At 36.2% G+C, this 12,958-nt stretch overlaps 1 protein-coding gene across 1 annotated transcript in view; it reads left to right on the forward strand.

Annotated features, from left to right (window-relative positions):
* The window catches only part of LOC142340034 (uncharacterized), a 62,825-nt gene that overhangs the window by 970 nt on the left and 48,897 nt on the right, over window positions 1-12,958 (forward strand). The window lies entirely within an intron of this gene.

Genomic DNA, 12,958 nt, shown 5'->3' on the forward strand with positions numbered 1-12,958 from the left:
CATCCAAGAACTTTGTTACTGTTAGGTTCCTAAGACACAAAGTACAAAAACGATTATTTATTGGACAAGAGATACCCAAAAAAGATCAGCGCTTGGAATAACAAATCGTCAAAACTCACGAAGGTCGCCACAAATCAGTCGAAACTGAAACTTACATGGGAAGTTCGACTTATTTGCTATAAAAACCTATTCCAGCAAAGCATACAATTGCAAGCAAATGAATATTTTACTAGAGCAATCAACGAAGGCAATTAAAAAAAGAACACTGAATTCAATCCAATTTTGCTGTGCCAAAACAAATAAGTAGATTGCGCAAAACAAAATGGCAGTGCAAAGTATCAATAATAATAGCAATGTCATTACTGAAAAAATTTTATTTATTCGAATTGGAACCCAAGAAAAGTTAGTTTTTAAACCTTACATTTTTCCAAGAAAAACAATCCGATAACTGCATGCAAGGGTCTCTTTTAAATTCCTCAAAAATATGATTAAAAATTTGGTTTTTGAATTTTTTTTATTTTCGTTTTTTCTTAAGAGACAAAGTAAAGAATTCCAGTTCTGTAAAGCTTTTCTAACGAATGAATTTTTCTAGTTTTGAGCTGGAATTCATAGCCCCAGTACTCGAGTCCAGTTCTATCATTTTTGTTTATTTTCCAGGTTTTAAGTTCACGGCCCCTGCTTTTATCAAATGCTGATAGTTGGCTGGTTTTAATTTTCCAGATGTAATTAATTCGCTTTAATTTCCAAAGATAATGCATAGGTAGAATTTTTTGAATTATTTTTAGATCTCTAGATGAATCAAACTTTTTCTTAAAGAAGCTAGCTTTAACTGCCCATTTAAGTTGTCTGTCCAGTGTTAGAACAAGATTTTGGTTGATAGACTGAATGGTAGTTGCTGAATAATGTATGTGACTCAACACTAATGCGTTGAGAATCAGTTTTTCATATTGTCTGGAATTGTTCCTTTTATTGTATAAATAGTCCTAATACCGGCAGCCATTTTTTAGTATGTGTTTTGCTTTTTCTTGGAAAGTTAATAATATATCAATAAGGACGCCTAGTATTTGATCGCCTCTTTTTCATCAATGACTACATTGTCAACAACCATTTGTGTATTGGCAGTTCGTTTTGTTTTGCTAAAGACTATGAACTCTGTTTTAGAGGCATTGAGACTTAACTCATTTGATTGGAAAAAGGTAATTAACTTTGGTGTTTCCATTTCTAAATTTTTTTTTGCCATCTTCGATTGAGGTATTGGATGTGAGAACGATTTTGTCATCTGCATATTGAATAATCTCTGTTTCGTTGTCAAGGTATTTATGCATGTCATTCATGTATAAATTGAACAGCAGTGGACCAAGGACCGTTCCTTGAGAAACTCCTCTTGTGAGTTCAACTGGATCCGATAGAATGTTTTGTATTTTTTACTTGCTGCTCGCGATGAGACAAAAAATTTTTGATTTATAGCCTAGACGACCTAACATATATAATTTTTCGTCAAAAATTTTGTGGTTTATAGAGTCAAAAGCCTTGGATAAATCCAGTAGGGCAGCAGATACATATTTAAATTTATCAGTTTCTGGTCGTATAAACTCAGTACAGTACGTGATTGCATCTGTGGCTGAAAATCTTTTTCTAAATCGATACTGCGTTTTGGTGATCAGATTTTCATTTCATAGGTAATCTACAATTTGGTCTCTCAGAAGAGTTTCAAAAATTTTTGATATACATGGTGTGAGTGAAATTGGTCAATAGTTGTCTGGATCCCCTGTGTCTCCGTTTTTGAAAAGTGGTATTACAATGGTTTTCTTTAAAGATTTTGGAAAACTTAGTTCTTTGATTGATTGATTTATTATGAATGACAGGTGTGGAACAAGTTCCGACGCTGCATCTTTAATTGCCCATGCTGGTATTGATGAAGGGCCTTGTGGTTTACTTACCTTGAGATGACGGAAGACGTCGTTACATTCCTTATCTGTGACAAAACGGAAACTGAATGTTCGTTTTGAAGGGTTGTTTTTCTCTCTTAGGCCCCTGTAAACTTTTGGTCCTTTGTATAGGCCAAGTTGAAAAAATCCGAAAATTAAGAAGGTTTTCCATTTTCATAATCTCCTTTATGTAGTCTCCGAAAACGTTTCTCAATCATTTAATGTCCGTTTGCGTTTTTCTTTGATTCCGTATTTCATTTATCAGTTGCCACTTTTGCCTGTCCGTTGCCGCAGCTTCAATGAGATCTGCGTAAAATTTGTTGAAATCATTTGTTTCTGATTCTAAAACATCTTGCTTTAGTTTAAAAAATGTTTTGTAGTTTTCGTCGTTTAAAAATTTGTCTCTGGAAATTTTAAGAGACTTAGTTTTTCTAGTTAGCCATTTATCAGCCAATTGAAAACTATTTTTATTGTTTCGTATATAACATTTTTTGAGAGGCGCATGGTAATTTAGTACTTGCGCTAGAAGATAATCAAAAACTTCAACCATTTCAGATGGGTTCAAGTTTTTGTTATATAAAAGTGACCAATTTAAGTCCCTTACAGATGTTTGGTAGCTTGATTTTTTATAGTTGCTCTTGTCATGAATATATTTAATCAATCGGGGTTGTTTTGTTTTTGCATAGCAGTTAAAAACTCCTTAAACACCAAAATGGTCACTTTTTAGGTTAGTATCACAAGCGAAAATTTTTTCGAATAAGCTGGGTTCACATATGAGATAATAAATTAAGGTTTGAGTTTTTCAGTCGTTGGAGACTCTTTTTTGTTCTTCGTTATTCTGAACCTGTAGTCCATAAGGTGTACTTACTGTACACAGTATTTCTCGTTCTCCCTTTTTTTAACAAATCAATGTTGAAATCGCCTGTCACAATTATCTGCTTATTTTCAGTGGTAGCATAGTCAAGCTTTAAAGCTAAATCATTTAAAAACAAGCTAGATTGTTTTTTTTTCGGGCAGTAAGAAATATTTAGTAAAACTTGTTTTTTATTTGCGATGGTGAGATTTATCCAGATCGATTCAAACTGTGGGCTAAATTTGTTTAGATCATGCCTTTTTTGGCGACAGATGTTTTGGAACTAGTGCCATAACTCCTCCCCCCTTTTCTTATTGTTAGGCATCGATGCTAAGCTGTCGTTGCGCAAGCATACATAATCGTCTAGAGAGGATTGCAGAAATTTTCCTCCTCAAAATTCGTTAACCAGGTCTCCGTTAAACAAAAAATACAGTTGGTGTACGTTGTTATCATCTGTTTCAAGTGAAAAGTCTTTTTAGAGATGCTCTGGCAATTCAAGCAAAGAAGTTTCAGTTTTTTTTGCGCAATTTGAAATATATTTTGGGTCTGAGTTTGAGACAAAACTGGCCCTGGATCTTTTTAAAATGTCGCCAGATCTAAGGAGATTGATTAACATGAAAAGAAAAGAAGTAAAATTCAGAGTAATTAAAAAAGTTGCAGTTGTTTTTACTGTTAAAGTAAACTTAAAAGAGAGGCCCTTGCATGCAGTCTTTTTATAACACAATTTGTTTGAATTCTCGTTCTCTATTGACGCGGGAAAGCTTGAGGTCAATAGAAGAAAGAGGACAAAAAACTTTTTTTTGGGCTAGATACAGCATAAATATGATCACAAGAAATTGTTATAACTACGCTTCCGTAAACACTGTTTTCAATTCCGTAGTGTAACCATTTTTCCAAGTGATGTAAATAGAGAATCGAAATTGTGTTACGGAAGCAGAAAGAACAATTTAGTTAGTGAACATTATTGTTTAACAGAAAAGCCATGCAGAAAATGTTTAACAGAAAAGCCGTCCTTGAAAAATCATGCATTATAGTTTAATTGGCCAAATTCCAACTATTGATAATATTTGATATTATGCAACAGAAACCTTCCATGGAACAGTAGGGGTAGACCTATGTTTAAAATAGTGCGATGCTGAGATGATCGACACTAATTAGCATGCGATCCGCGGTTAATCTGGGCAAAAACATGTTTGCTGAGCACCAAATTTAATTTCTAAACCTGACGGCGAAAATGGAACGCGGTACGCAGTCAAAAAGCTGAAGCAATTCAACGATTCAGACTACTTTTCTGTCGTCAGGCACAGCGTGGACAAAAGCTTTTCTGTCGTTAAGCATCAGCAAGCATGACAGTGACATCAATCCTATAGGCCCTCCAGTTCATTTCCAAAATTTGACTGAGATGTCACCCCAGGGTCATTTTTATTGAAATGTCTGTTAAGTCTGATAAAAAAAACGACCGACACTCTCTCTGCTGCCCACAGAAGCTCCATAAAAATTGCCAACATCCAATGTCTTGATGACGCTGAATACTTGTGAATTGATAATATGATCTTGCGAATTGTCAGGCAAGCCCGACTTTTTGTGTGGAGGGAAATCATTGTGTTGTTTTTCGAAGCTGTTCGAAGCAAACTATCCAGTTCGACTAAAATCGCAGAGTATGATAGCTTCCAAAAGTTCACTCTATCTTATGGTACATGATTGCAAGATATTAATCTGATGTGTTAGATTCGGGACTTTGATCTCATGTCTGAGATTCAAGGTCAAATAGTGAAGATAAATCAACGTTAAATCTACAATGCAAGGAACACTGTTTTAACGGTAACAACTCCTAGATATCAGTGTTGCTATTTTGTGAATCCTTGCGGAAAACTTATTGAATTTTGTAAATTTCTAACACTAGCATAGCAACACTGGTAACTAGGAGTTGTTACCGTGAAAACAGTGTTCGCAATTTACCTTCGACATTTTTGGTACTGCACGTTCTATTTGTGATCTTTCATCTTGATTGTTCGACATTATTATAGTCCGATGATGCTGTTTTTGTTATCACCTATATTTTTAAAATAATTTCTCTTTTTGCGGATCCCGAGGAAATAGTTGTTTTTGCTCTCATTTTGTCTGCTAATGCAATTTGTTTTGCGTTGTTTGCATTAAATGAATTTTTTTAAAAAAATGCAAAAAGCATTGTAGACTGGCGCTGTTTTCATCTTTGCCTGTGATCTGTCGTATTGCATTTCCTTGCAAGTTTTGCTTTGCCTGTACTTTTAATTTTTAATGCCCCTTGAATCACTGGAGAAGGTAGCTCGGGTGTACTTTGACCCTTTCATTAGAGCATTTTTAATAGAATTAAACCCTTTAACCTTTAACATCTTATCGAAAAGAGATACTTACAGGTGCATGGTCACCTTCTTGGAAGCATTCATATCCTCGACAAAAGTTAACTGGGTTCCTCAATTAGAAAAATTAAAATAATTCAAAATCGAATGTCTTCTGCAAGTCCTTGATCTCCATGGAATTTATTTTAAAACAACCGAGAACCCAGGTTGAACTTTTGCAAGTCTGTTCCCGAATGTTCATCCAAATGTTCTTCAGCCAAATGTTCTTCAGTTCTGAAAGAGACTAAACGCAGGTACCATATATTGCATATATGAAAGTATTATACCAGAGGAGAGCCAATCCGTGCAGTGAATAATAGCGGTTGTGAAAAATAAGAGCAGTGAAAAATAGTTGAGAATAAGAGACAGTTGAAAAAGGGGATTGAATTAAAAGATGCTTAAACACTCTGCTTTTACCCAAAAACGCACGCAAAGAAAGAAAGTGAAAAGGAATAGATTTACCTTCAAAAATAAGAGATATAACATAGCGACAAAGATTAAAGCAGAAAGTTTTCTAAATATTTAAATAATTTTCAGGGTTTGAAACTCACCAAAAGCTATACGTTTTCTCTTCTGCATAAACGTTTTCAATAAAATGCAACAAACAAATCTGACATAATTGTAATTCCTTTTAACCATCGCCAAACAAGTGTTTATTCATTTATTTTCATTTAAATTACAAATTTTCGATTGGATCCGGAAAACATTTTGCAAATGCAGTACCCAGAACCACCCGCACCACCAACTCCGGGACCATTCATACCTGCAGCAGGAGTCGCTATGCATCTTGCCCCTATTCATGGTAATCAGTCTTTACCAATACCCTTTATTAAATTTAGCTGTTTACCCTCCGAAGATTTTGCAGTTTTTGAACGACAAATTAGAAGTTCCATTGGTCTTTCTGCAGTTCCAAACGGCCGCCGATATCATTTCCTACATCTCAGATTACAAGAGGGAGCGCTACAATTTTACGAACAGCTGCCAAATGCAGTAAGAACTGATTTCGAAGTGTCTTTGAGACAGTTACGAGAACGATATATCAATCCAGACCAGACAGCAATCCTTCGTCTTAGTTTTCCGGAAACAAAATTCAATACACAGTACGCCACACCAGAGGATTGCTTGACGCATCTTCAAAGAGTAGCAGCCAGAGTCTTTCCAGTTAATCAACGAATTTCACGAGTAAGAGAACAGTTCTTAAGTGGAATGCCAGCGACAATCCAACAAAAATTATACGAAATAGAAGAGCAAGCAATGACAGTGAATGATTTGTGCAACAGGGTAGCGCGAATTATAATGATCGAGAAACTAGTCACTGAGAACGATTTTGCTACCGCGTTTAATGAAATCAATTCACAGCCAACTAGATTGGAAGATTTCATTTTTCTACAAGCCCAGCAACAATCTCTACAGAAAACCCAACAAGCAATTGTTTCTCAATTAGCACAAATTAGTTCCCAACTGAAAAACACGGAAGTACAGCGACAACAAGACAAAGCAACTCAAAATGAGAGTAGAGCCAGTTACAACCAACAACAACAGAACTACCATTCCCGTGGTGGCTACCACCGCGGCGGTCAGTATAATTCTAGAGGAAACGGACGAGTAATCTGTTGAAACTGTGGCAAAAGGGGTCATTATCAAAAATTGTGCTGGTACAGAAACCCACCGCAGAGAAACACGCAAATACCTTTCGAACAGCAACAACAATCTTCTAGTGCGGTCAATCATTATTCTAATTCTACAAAAATAAAAAAAAAATAATTATACCCAACCATGATTAAATCAAAGGAGCAAAACCCCCTGTTTTATATTCAAATTCTAATAGGAAAGCTAAAGTTTGACGCTCTCGTCGACACTGGTTCTTTCACTAATGCCTTGCCGATGAGAATTTATAACCAAATTGCAGACAGTAGGAGCCCATAATAGGAGCCCCATTTTTGTCAGAGAACAATCTTATGGTTGACATGAAACGAAAATTACTTCTAACGCCCGATCTAATTTTTACCCTTAACAAAATACAACAAACGGATAGAAAGAAATCCGTTCGACACGAAGAACAAACTTTCAACATTTACACAAAAACGAAAACAACATTAGGCCCTTGTAAACAGGACCTCGTTATTTGTCTTTGTGCGTCCAAAACATTCGAGTTAGCAAACATTATTGGTATTATAGAGCCCTTCGATTTCTTCGAACAAAATTCCGGAGTGTTCATTACATCGTCATTGAACCGCGTTGATGACAAAAATCAGTTTCAGATTTCGTTCCTGAACACTAATTCTCACGAAGCGACCATACCAGCAGGTACAAAAGTAGCAGTCTTCACAGTGCTTACACCAAAACAAGAAACTCCTATTGACCCACAACTAGCAGCCCTCATTAAAACCAATCCAAATCCTTCGGATGAAAACAGACTTGCTCCAATTGAAGGGAAAAAGTATGCAGATTCCTTTTGGTCCACAACAACTCTACCGCACTTATCAGTTTTGAACACAAAATAGTTTTTTTTCCTCTCGTTATTATCCTAAGTGATCCGCTTTTGCAATAATTTACACAATTGAGGAAAACTTGTTATGGTAAGTTGCCAAATTTTGGCCACTACATTTTCTTGGAGCAAGAATTGCGATTCCTTGCAATTAAAAAGAATAATTTTGGAATTTTTTTATTTGACTTAGAAAATTTGTTAATTTCATAGCATTCAAAGTGATCCGCTTTTTATAATTTTTCTGTCAGGAAACAAAAATTATGCGCAAAACGTCCCCTGATATGCGCTCTTTGATTTGTTGGACCCAATGTTCTCATTGGATCTCAAAAATATAAACATTGGCAAAAAGCTTAGATTTGAATTACAAAATTGTTCATATCCTGCAGTTTCTAAGTGCTCCGCTTTTATGATTTTTAATTAAATAAAACAAAAATTACTATCAATGGTTCCCGAAAAGATTTTGCTAGAGCTTCTTGGAGCCAGAATTGCGATTAAATTTCAGAAGATTGAAGTTTTACTCATTACCTATACCAAACCTCCGCATTTTCTCACTTCTTCTTTATTCAAGTGGTCAGTTATATTTTAACTTTTACAAATGAAAACTTATTTTACATCGCCTATCTCCATGTAACGCCCTTTCAACCTTTGTTTGGACCGGTTCTCCGAAATAGGTCCGTAAAAATTTTGTACGAAATAATTCACTAAAGTTCTTTTATTTTTACCATAGACTATACAAATTACTTACACTCAGAGTGATCCGCTTTTATCAGAATTTCATTTACATAGGAAATCTCACATTTCCAAGGTCCTCTTAGTTACCCTCAGTACTTTCGTGGATCTCTTTTTTTCGATTAGTCTTGTTATTTATTGAAAAAAAAACAAAGAAAAAAATACGAAAAACAAAAAGAAACAAAAACAAGAGGTATAGAGTTCTTGCCTGACCATGAAATTACGAAAATTCTTACCTGTTTTTGTGATGTTTGCTCCATTATCCATATATAATTTTATAATTAGCAGTTAAAATAGTTTGTAATAAGAGAATTTGTAATATTGAAGACACGCTATTTTAATTTTTTGCGATTGTGGTAACAAAGGGAGTTGCAATTACTCAAGCTGAAATGTATTGAAAGGAAAATTTTTTATTTCCAAAAACAGCAAAAAGCAAGAAAAAATAATAATTGACTAACCTTATGATGAAGAAGGGCCGGCATCAAAATTCAAACACTTTTTCTTCTTTTTGCTGATTTTTCCTTTATTTGCCTCCATATCAATGTTACTAAAGTCAGCACCCATTTCAATTAGTGTTCTGAAGTGTCCAGTGGTTTCATTTTCCCTATAACTCATTATTTGCTGCCTGCTCCTGTACACTATTTCATCCTCTTTTTTACAGCTGCTTCAAGTACTCTTTTGGGCCCAGCTTACCCATTTTGCTTCCAGCTATTTCTATCCTTTTCCCCGAAAACATTAAATAGCGCTGATATATGCGTTTTCGTGCACTTCCGACCCGACCCGCTTCCCAACCTCCCAGAATTGTTACAACACCTAAACAGAATAAAACATAGTCATTTTCCTTATCATTAAAATCATTGTATTACTATGTTGTGTTTTTTCGTCGAATTGGATCTCGAACTGTGTGCACTGCTAATTCTGGCTGAATAATAACGTCCCCAGGCTAAACACAGTGCCTGCCCAGCCCAGTTTTTACAGACACCGGAGCGCCCATTTTTTAAATAAAACTTCAGGTCCTTCATGTTCTTTATTAACGTTTTCATCTGTTGGCCACTCCTTTTAGTTTTTGCGATTAGCCACAATTTTTTCCCACTGAATAAATAAGCAATTGAATAGGCACCCCCATACTCCACGTGAGGCAATGTAAACCATTCTTGATTCGTCATTACAACAGTCACATGAATTTTGTTCAGTCCTTTGAATACTGAGCAGCTGGATGAATAATTTAATTTGCCCGACCACATTGAATTTCTCACAAGACCATGCGCAAATTCATTCTCATTGTATTTGACATAATTTTCGAAATTAAAGAAATTATTTTCAGTAGATGCATGTTTGTCAAAATTTTGTAAAAATTCCGAACTTGGATTGAATGTATTCAAATTGATGGCTAAACTGGGCTGAGAAGGAGGAGATATTTGAGACGCGGTTTTCCCCCCAAAATTTACTACATTTAGTTTCTGTTCTTTCCACGATGCATGAAAAGGAAAGTTACCACTTTCTAGTGACATATACGATTTATGCATCCATTCAAAGTTACTTTGTAACGTTATTTCTTCCATTTCTCCACAAAAACGAAGTTTCGAGAGTTCATTAAGTAATTATGTTATCATTAGAAGAGTTACATATAGTGGAAATTGCAGATTACTTCATCCATTGCATTATTTTGTTGATTGTTTCAGTATGACATAATTTATCAACGTCAAAAAATCTTTTGATGACGCAATTTACCAACGTCACATCAGTTTTCCTGTGACGCAGTTTACAAACGTCATCAAAATGTTCCAGGTTGAAAACAATATTGAATCAATTTTTATTCAAAAAAAACGGAGAACCACAAATTATGGCCATCTAAATTAAATCGAGTAGACTTCTCAGAACAATCTGAGACCCAGTAACAAACCATATAATTACCATCTGATCTTGATTAAAGCAAATTTGATTTTCAAAATTACCCTCCGATTCTAATTTAAAACAAATATGAATTTGAATTTACCATCTGATTTTGATGAAAAGAATCCAAATTTCAGCTGAGACATCCCTGAGTTATGGGACTTGTTATTCAATTGAATGTGTATTACCCGCGGAGAACTAATGATGAAAACCAAAATTGAGACCTCCCACGCAAGGGGACAGGGGAAAACTAGAACAATAAATTTGATAAACCTAGATGAGATGTGCTCCTGATACTTCCAAAAAACAATATTAGTTTTGCGAAAAAAGAAGCAGGTTACACCAACATTTCATAATCCGTTTTGGAAATTAATTTCTCCTCTTAAAAAATGTAATCCTAATTGCCGGCAACAAATTTCTCTTCTTACTCTCTTAACTCAACTGAAGGCGCCATCAGAAGTGTTATGTTTTTGGCTCAATATAATGAACCGGCATGTTTAATTTTGTTTCTATAGATTACTTCTTCCTTTTCCTTGTCATCTCTCCTGCAACACCAAGCGCTAACACAGTTACAAAGGAAGGAATTGTTGTTAATTTTCACCAGAAAGTAATACTCGCGGACAAATTCATAAATGTTCAGTATATAGTTCCCTATCCTGTTATCGAAATACAGCTACCCGATAACTTAACTGCATTAGTAGACAAATTCCACGAATCTTGGAAAACACGAGCGGGACTTTGTCACGATCTAGCGTTTCAAGACCTAGAAGAACTGGACGCTACAGATCACCTTAATTTCACTTGGTTAGTGACTAAAATGATCGAAGAACTTGGAAACGCACTTACTGACCTGAATTCAATCTAAAAGGACATGGAAAAGACTCTCGCCCTACACAACTATGCACCAAGTCTATCGGAATTATCAAGGCGAAAACGCATTGCTCCCCTCCTTTTAGAGGGTGGAGCCGCTACAGTTCTTGGCGCTGGAGTCGGACTAGGCAGCAAGATCGGATTTGCTATCAAAGGAATTTTTGGTAGTTGTACAGATCTTTCCAGGAGTGACAAGGGAAACATCCGAAAAGGCATTCAGAGAATCAGAGAAATTCAGGACGGGTTCCAACAACTGACGACATCATCTAACAAAAACTTTTTCTTGGTCGAAAAACAACTGAATTCATTGAATGCAGTGACAAAACGCCTAACAGAACTTCAAAAACTCAACTCTCAAAAAATTGAGGCAGAGTTCGATAGCATCAAAAAGGAGATGAATGGTCTAACAAGTTGCAATCGACGTCTACAACTGCGGGGGAAGGAAAACCTACAGTTCAGTGAAATTTTTGCCTAGTTATTGACGCTACAAACAGAAATAAAGAACTTCAGGACAGCAGCTTATACTTTCCGCTCAATTTTGTTGACGGCGTTCATGACAATGACTAATGAGTTTCTTCCTATCTCACTTGTCCCACGTGGACACCTAGAGAAAGTGTTTGTCTCTGTTCAACGATCATTGGGAAGTGACGACCAAATGTTGAGCTTGGCAATACCAATAAACAAAATTCTCACGTACTATGAGTCAAAGCTGCTGCGTGAAGTCACAACCGATGATCTCGGACGAGTTTTCAAAATGGCAATACCACTAGCATCACGGGAGCACGTTCTAGACGTTTACGAAGCATTTTACTGCCTATGCCACAGTCAGAGTCCGACAACAATCTGGCCATGCTGTGGCGGATGGAATCAAACTTTGTTGGGATCTCAGAAGACAAATCCAAAATAGCTCTACTTAATGATGAGGATCTAAATCAATGCATCGGATCAAGTGTTTATGCTATCTGCGATCAAGCGTTTCCCATGCTGAAAACAAGAAGCAGTTGTCTTGCAACATTATTTGTATATCATGACTCGAACACAGCTTTCCAATATTGCGATGTTGATTTTCAGCCTCTACCAGTTCAAGAGAAAGCAATCAATATTGGGTATAGCCACTGGCTAATACTAGCAGCGTCCTCCAACTACCAACTCATTAAGTCGAACCACAGCGACTCAAACCCTCTCAACAGTATTATTATTCAAGGTTGCAAGGCATGCATTATATCATTGAAATGTGGAGAACAAGTTGAGGGACCAAATGTCTTGATGAGAAGCGACGCAAAGACTTGTGCGGAGATGCCTGCATTGCGAATTGAAATGAAGCTGCCCACAGCTATTGATCACTTATTCAGAGCGTTACCACCCCTGCGCAACTTAGTGAATTACAATAATTCAAAACCGGCTAAGGAGGAACTCGTCTCAAACTTTCGCTTGGAGGTGATGAAAAATTCCGACAGGCCAAAAAGTGATATTGAAGTGGAGCAAATTGCCCAACCTATCATAACAAAACTGCAACAACTTAAGCCAATTTACGAGCAGCAGTTCGCGAGCAAATAAACTGGCAAATGTCAGTGAAAATTGGGATAATCAGTTTTATACTGAACGTTCTCTTGCATACTGCAATATCTTATTGGGTTAAACTTCGAGCAAAAGTACACAGAATGCATCCCTTTAGAGTTAAAGAAAATAGACGCGAGATTAGATCTTGTCCTGTCAGCGAAAGTGACTATGAATTTCTACGAGCGAACCCAGAGCATCCTCTTATGCGGAAAACTTGTGTTTTTCCAATCGATGGCTCAGAGTATTCAGCTGCGCAAGC

The sequence above is a fragment of the Convolutriloba macropyga genome, chromosome 5 (genome assembly GCF_964194025.1).
Source record: "Convolutriloba macropyga chromosome 5, txConMacr16.3, whole genome shotgun sequence".
In the NCBI taxonomy this organism is placed as follows: Eukaryota; Metazoa; Xenacoelomorpha; order Acoela; family Convolutidae; genus Convolutriloba; species Convolutriloba macropyga.